At 45.6% G+C, this 6,840-nt stretch overlaps 1 pseudogene; it reads right to left on the bottom strand.

Annotated features, from left to right (window-relative positions):
* Positions 1 to 6,294: 6,294 nt before the first annotated feature.
* Positions 6,295 to 6,412, bottom strand: LOC126189377 (5S ribosomal RNA; annotated as a pseudogene).
* Positions 6,413 to 6,840: the final 428 nt, after the last annotated feature.

The following is a 6,840-nucleotide window of genomic DNA, read 5'->3' as shown; positions in this document are numbered from 1 at the left end:
AAACAAACAAACTCGGACCATAATAGAAAGAACTGCCCCCAGTGAGTACAGAAGCTGATAGAAAGAAATACGCAGTGAGGCGAGCATAAATGACACTGTCATTTACGAGCAGTAATTACACTGTAGTCGCTCACACTCGTGATGGTCCCCTGAACATTACAAAGACAGGACATGGTTCTTAATAAGGTGTGAGATCACCACGGGCGGCAATCGATGCTCTTCAAAGTGCTTCGATGCTGGCCGCAAGATTGGTAAGGAGTTCTTTTGGTAGGGCCTTTCATTCTTCCACCAGCGCGGCTGACAACTGAAGGTGGGGTCCTTAGTGCAGGTGGACGTGGTGCGTTACGTCTCCCCAACAAACCCCACACGTGCGCGATCGGAGGTAAGCCGGGGGGCACCGTGCACTCCAGCCCGTTCGCAGAATATCCTCTCGTTTCATGAGGTCCTGCAACTGCTTTATTCGGTGAGTCCGCACAGTGTCATGCGCAAATATGAGGTAGCGAACGAAACCAGCCCTGAAATGACGCAGAAGGGAAAGGAGTACAGGGTCACAAAAACGTTGACTAATGAGTATACCGCGTGCAAAGATTTAGGGGATAGTAGGCTTCTGCAACGTTATGCCTCCCAACAACATCTGGACCACCAAAACGATCACGTTCGAAAATGTTCCTGCGTACACTACATGTTACCAACTCTCGTCGTATGAGTTTACGTTCAGAATCATTAATCACTTCGAATCTGCTCTCATTCGAGAAGAGCACGTGAACTCACTTCTCGTTGGCCCAGTGCCTATGCTCTTTGCGCAATCGCCAACGCTACGGCAGATGTGCGGGTGCCAAGCGAACACAACACACTGTTCATGGTTCACGCGTTGTGTCACTGTGGAGCGTGAGGTTGCGTGTCTTGCAGTCCTGTTAGAAGTGTTCCTAACTGCACCCACTGTAGGTGACTGCGGTCTACCGCATTGTCTCCTTCGCTCAGCAGTGCCTATGGTTCGGGACGCTCCCTGTGAACGTGAAACAATGCTTTGTGCAAAACGGAACTCCTGAGCTACACGCGTCACACCTCAGTTTCCCTATGAAGTCATCCTAATGTTGCCTTCAGGCCATTTTGTAACTACAGTGCACCATAAATACTCGCTCATTGACGCACACGGTCTTTTCCTATTCTTTTGACTGCCTAGTATTGGAAGGCCAACCACATGTGGCGCTGTAGTCGCGCTTACCTCACGCCTTGTGACGATTACCTTTCTCTGCACAACTCAGAGACGTGTGGCAACGAGGTTGCACGAAGTTGTAGCTATGTTACGTTATTTTACCTACCTCGTCATTACGTTTTTCAGAGCAGCGTAGTATCGCACATGTTCGCCAGATTTCACCAGATGATGACTCCAATAACCTAGACTAGTGGTAAATAAATAAATATGACCAAACCGATAGAGTTTTGGAAGTTAAACATGACGTCTTTTCAAAGTATTTCTTGTCACATGAAGAGTCGTGTCACTGTATAGTTGGCGGGAAATGTGAGTATGGTTTGACGTTTAAACAATGGTGACAGCGGTCCAAACTTTAATGGATGGTGAAAAAGTGAAACTATATCAGTTAAACTAGGCACCCGAGTCCAAAAGAGATTGAGCCGGAAGTTATATTTTCACATTTTCTTTTGAGGTGCTGAAGATGTAAATACACTGAATTGTGGCTGCTTTCTCGCCTCGTTTCAGTTCTTAGTTGCTATACGGGATGGAATTTCGAAATATGCGGGCGTGTGTTGATCAGTGGTACATCTTGAACGATTATCTTTCGCCGGGCGCCCGTTGAAAGGAATGTCACACAGTGTTTCTTTGGAACGGTGGGCAATCAGGGTTCGGCGGGCGAAAATTTAAAAGGGTCTGTTTTTGGCTTAACACTAGAGGAGAATTTTCGCAGCTGGGCGCACGCAGCCGCATGCTGAACTGATGAGCCCCCTCCCGACACTTGCTTGCAGAGAACGCGGTGGAGGAGATTGGTGTTTAACGTCCCGTCGACAACGAGGCCATTAGAGACGGAGCACCCTCGTAAATGTACTTTACTCTCCAGATTTCTTGCGTTAGTAGCTGTCTAGCTAAGCGGTTTGATCATGTGTAATATTCAGCACCACAATGTAAGGCGACGAACAGTGCATTCAGTGACCACCTACATTACACCTCTTTGAATCATAATAACATACCTACATCCAGAGTTAATTTTTCACTTTGCAGTGGAGTGTGTCCTGATATGTAATTTCCTTACAGGTTAAAACTGTTTGCCGGACCTTGACAAGAACCCGGGAAGTGCTCCACCGACTGAGCTTCTCAAGCAAGGCCCGTCCGCACACCTTTACTTCCTAGTACCTCATCTCATACCCGCAAACTTAACTGATGTTCTCATAATTATTCAGCACAACAGAAAAACAAACCTTCACAACGAGATGATGTGTTCCAGTCAGTGGCAAAAGTCTCATCTCGATGTAAAGCTTTGTTATCTTATTGTCCAAATAACTGTGACTGAAATAAGGATGTTAATATCATGTTGCGTGATGTTTAACATGTGAAAGCTTTATTATTTTTCTTTCATCCTGGATGACGGTCAAAGACTGAAACTCGTCAGAATAAACACGAATTTACAGTACAACAATGTGTCGTGCATTTCCTACTAACCTTTATTAGTTGCAGTTTTGTCACTAACTGCTTCCTTCCTTGGCTTATTTATCAGATAGTACATATTCAATTTATTTGTTGACGATTTTAGTTTCCCTCGCTAAACTTCGACAGCACTCGTGGTCCTATGCCTTTAGTTACAAGCTTCAGTTGGTATGCTAGAATTGTCTAGCCGGTGACTGACCATGAAGTCATTTCATGACCGTTTCTCAACTGGGAATTTCCTCCATTATCATCATCTACTCTCCTGCTACACCATTTGGTGTAAAATGTGCACGTGTGACAAAACAACCTGACTTCTTCTGTATTTCTCCATGAATCCTAGTTCATGTATTTTCTTCGACAAACATTAGTTGAAGTGAAAATTGCAACCGATAAGGAATGTTTCGGAGAAATCTGTTATCGTAGCTTTAGTTGCAGCCGCTTCAAAGTCTAGCACTGCAGTTTTCGGCGACCACTCAGGCGTCTTACTTTTCAATCCAGAAAAAGTCTTTCATATGTATTATGACTTTTGTCTGGGAGCAAAGCAAATAAAACAGAAAATACCTTCGTGTCTTCTTCTGTGTTTCCGATGCCAATGTGTATGATGTACAATTGTTTCCGAGCGGTTCTAGGCGCTTCAGTTTGGAACCGCGCGACCGCTACGGTCGCAGGTTCGAATCCTGCCTCGGGCATGGATGTGTGTGATGTCCTTAGGTAGGTTTAAGTAGTTCTAGGTCCTAGGGGACTGTTGACCTCAGAAGTTAAGTCCCACAGTGCTCAGAGCCATTTTTTGTACAGTTGTTTGAACTGTTTCGAACAACTGTCATATGTCCCGTCAATAAAGAGAGTTCTATTTTCACACTGGATTTTTTCCGCCTCTATACAACCGATCACCAGAACTCTTTTATCAGAAACGTACTCACCTCATTACTTACAGCTAATTTCAAAATATCTTCACTCAATTGAATCTCCCAACCAGTACCAGGGTTCTGGGTTGTCCCAATAGCTTCCCTTCTTACTTCACACAATATAGTCTTGTAGCCCTCCTAATTGTCTTATTTGTGGCGAAATATAGACCTTTACCTTTGCAGTCGTAAAATTCCTCTTTAAAACTTTCGAATTCTGGCACTGCCTTTTCTTCGAGGGCTCTCTTCCTGCAGTTTTGCATTCGTCTGTTAATCTGCTCGCCTTCCTCGTCAGGTTGGCAAGAATGCCGCTATTCAGCCACGATTCTGAGACTTGCAATTTTAAGCGGTCTCATCACTCACGCCGTTAGTAATGTACGCCCAATCACTTCTTATACTCATTTGCTGTACACAAGGTAGCGATACCATACTTGAGGAGACACGGATTCCCTTTCCTTTTGTAATTATTTCCATCACCACAGAGTACAGAAGTCGAGTAATTTAGGCTTACCAAACTGTACAGAAGCGAAGGTTCTCGGCTTGGGCACTACTGACTGATGGCAGGAGAAGCAATGTCAAATGAAACATCTTTAAGCCGTATAATTTTTCAAATTGTTATTTTACTGGGCTATCAGTGTCGGCAATATATCATGCCATGTTCAGCCCACATACCGACGTGTAGGAAGATTTCCAGCTCTGGTCTTGTCACAACAGGGGTCAGTATACAGTGACTGGTATCCGTAGATTTTTGAGACGGCGATCACTTCAAACATCACCTGCCGAGTCGGACCAGAGGTGGGAATATGCCTACATTTCGGTCAGGGGGCCTGAAGATGACATAATATATTGCCGAAACTGGTAGCCCATTAACATAACAATTTGAAAATTTACACGTCTGAAACGTGTTTCATTTGACATTCTGTAGTGATCAGCCGAGGTCCGGCAACCATCTGCGAAAAGATGGACATACAGACATGTTGAAAGACATCCGCTGCCAGAGAACGAGCGACTGGCCTAAATCAGACTGCGGAAGGTTTTGGTCTGAAAACCCACGGTGTAAAAATGCTTCGACGGAAAACCCACGGAATCAGTGGCATCTCGAAAAAGGGTCGGAAAAACCACGGTCGAAATGCCCAGGCCGGCCGAAGTGGCCTTGCGGTTCTAGGCGCTGCAGTCTGGAACCGCGAGACCGCTACGGTTGCAGGTTCGAATCCTGCCTCGGATGTGTGTGATGTCCTTAGGTTAGTTAGGTTTAACTAGTTCTAAGTTCTAGGGGACTAATGACCTCAGAAGTTGAGTCCCATAGTGCTCAGAGCCATTTGAACCAAGTGCCCACTTAGGAGGGCAGCAGGTAGACGGGTGAGTCATTGGAGATGGAAACACATGCTGATTCTAGCAAAGAAGAAAACAGCAACCAGCCAATGGGAAATACGTGTGAACTTGGCTGTTGCTGGACGTTGATGTGATGAGATGGAGCCACAGGGCGAAACAATCATTCCACGGTCACAAAATACATAAAACTTAAACCTAACAGTTATAAAATAGGTAATGATACAAAATGAAAAATAGTACCGAGACAAGGCATTGCTTCTAATCACCAACCCGGTAGACAGAATAGTACTTAAGATACTGAAGAGGTAAGATTTGAAAATCCTGCTGAGCTAAGAAATTGATAATTTCTAAACGTCTTAAGCCTTTTTAAAGAAGGAAATGTCCACAGATAGAGCTTGAGCAGTACAATCTAAATACAGTTCCAGAATTTTCATTAATTACTTGCTTACTTCTGTCTCGCTTACTTTGGTTGACGTTTGTTTGATAATTTTTCTGACGTTTCGTCAGCACGAGTGGCTGGCATTGTCAAAGATTCACCCTCCACTGCTGCTGGTGGACTGGAGTCGATCTCGCGGCCGCAGGCTGTATATACCTGGTGCGCCTGCGTCCGAGGGCTTTTCCTTGGCCATTACTGCTGCGATTATCCCCTTGTTACTTGCAATGGTCGTTCCCGGCAGGACAGGAATCTAGGATCCATTCGCCTCGAGGCTTCCTTGTTTAAGTTATTTTCGTGTCTGTGTATTTCCCTGAGAAATCTGTATAATAGCTCTTCTCTCCAACAAGAACTTCGGTGACGGCGAATTTCGCTAACAATTGGTCTTAACAGAATATTATTCTTATGAATGTTTGGTAATACATACAGCCGAGATGGTAGGGCTACTGTGTTGCGCGGGTTCCTACGTACGTACGGCGAGAGAGAAGACGCCTTAATTAGACAGTTCGTGTTCCGTGTGATTCGATGCGTCGGATCTACTATTACTTTTCGTAACGTTGCCGGATCTAACAGTTCCCGAATCGTATCCTCATAATCTGCGGTCCTCATTACGATGGTTGCATTTCCCTTTTCGGTAGGTAGTACCAGTATGCTCCCGACAGCATTAAAACTCTTGAAAGAGCTTCTGCCTCTCCGACGTACGAAATGGCAATACACTTGGCCTCTCCGTTCCAGCCGCACGTGGGGAAGACTGATACGTGCATAAAGCACTCCGTCTTCAGGCCACAAGTGGCCCATCGGGACCATCCGACCGCCGTGTCATCCTCAAAGAGGATGCAGATAGGAGGGGTGTGTGCTCAGCACACCGCTCTCCCAGTCGTTATGATGGTTTTCTGTGACCGGAGCCGCTACTATTCGGTCTAGTAGTTCCTCAATTGGCATCACGAGGCTGAGTGCACCCCCAAAAATGGCAACATCTCATAACGGCCCGGATGGTCACCCATCTAAGTGCCAGCCACGCCCGACAGCGCTTAACTTCGGTGATCTAACGGGAACCGGTGTATACACTGCGGCAAGGCTGTTGCCACGTACATAAAGAACTCAGAGCAATTCACAGAGGAGCTTAAACTGTGACAAAACGACTTCCTGGTCACTTCGATGTTTCTTTGTTTATCAAAGTGACACTCATTGATTCTCTGGAGTGCATCGATTCCCATTTTGCCACAAGACATCACCAAGCTCTTTCACGCATGTGTCACCACGATATATCATATGGAATGGCTACTTCTAAGAACAGCTGGATGGCGCCGCCATGGGTAGTGGACTTAGTGTAGTGGTGGCCAACTTCTTCATGGAACATTTCAGCACACAGGCGCTGGACTCGGCATCTTGTAAACCTTAGGTGTAATACAGATACGTCGATGATACTTTTTTGTGTGGAACCATGGTGAGGAACAGCTCGGTGACTTCCTAAGACACCTGAACAGTCTCCATTCCAACGTAAAGTTTACCAT

The sequence above is a fragment of the Schistocerca cancellata genome, chromosome 5 (genome assembly GCF_023864275.1).
Source record: "Schistocerca cancellata isolate TAMUIC-IGC-003103 chromosome 5, iqSchCanc2.1, whole genome shotgun sequence".
NCBI lineage: Eukaryota > Metazoa > Arthropoda > Insecta > Orthoptera > Acrididae > Schistocerca > Schistocerca cancellata.
This window is presented reverse-complemented; position numbering and strand designations above follow the sequence as displayed.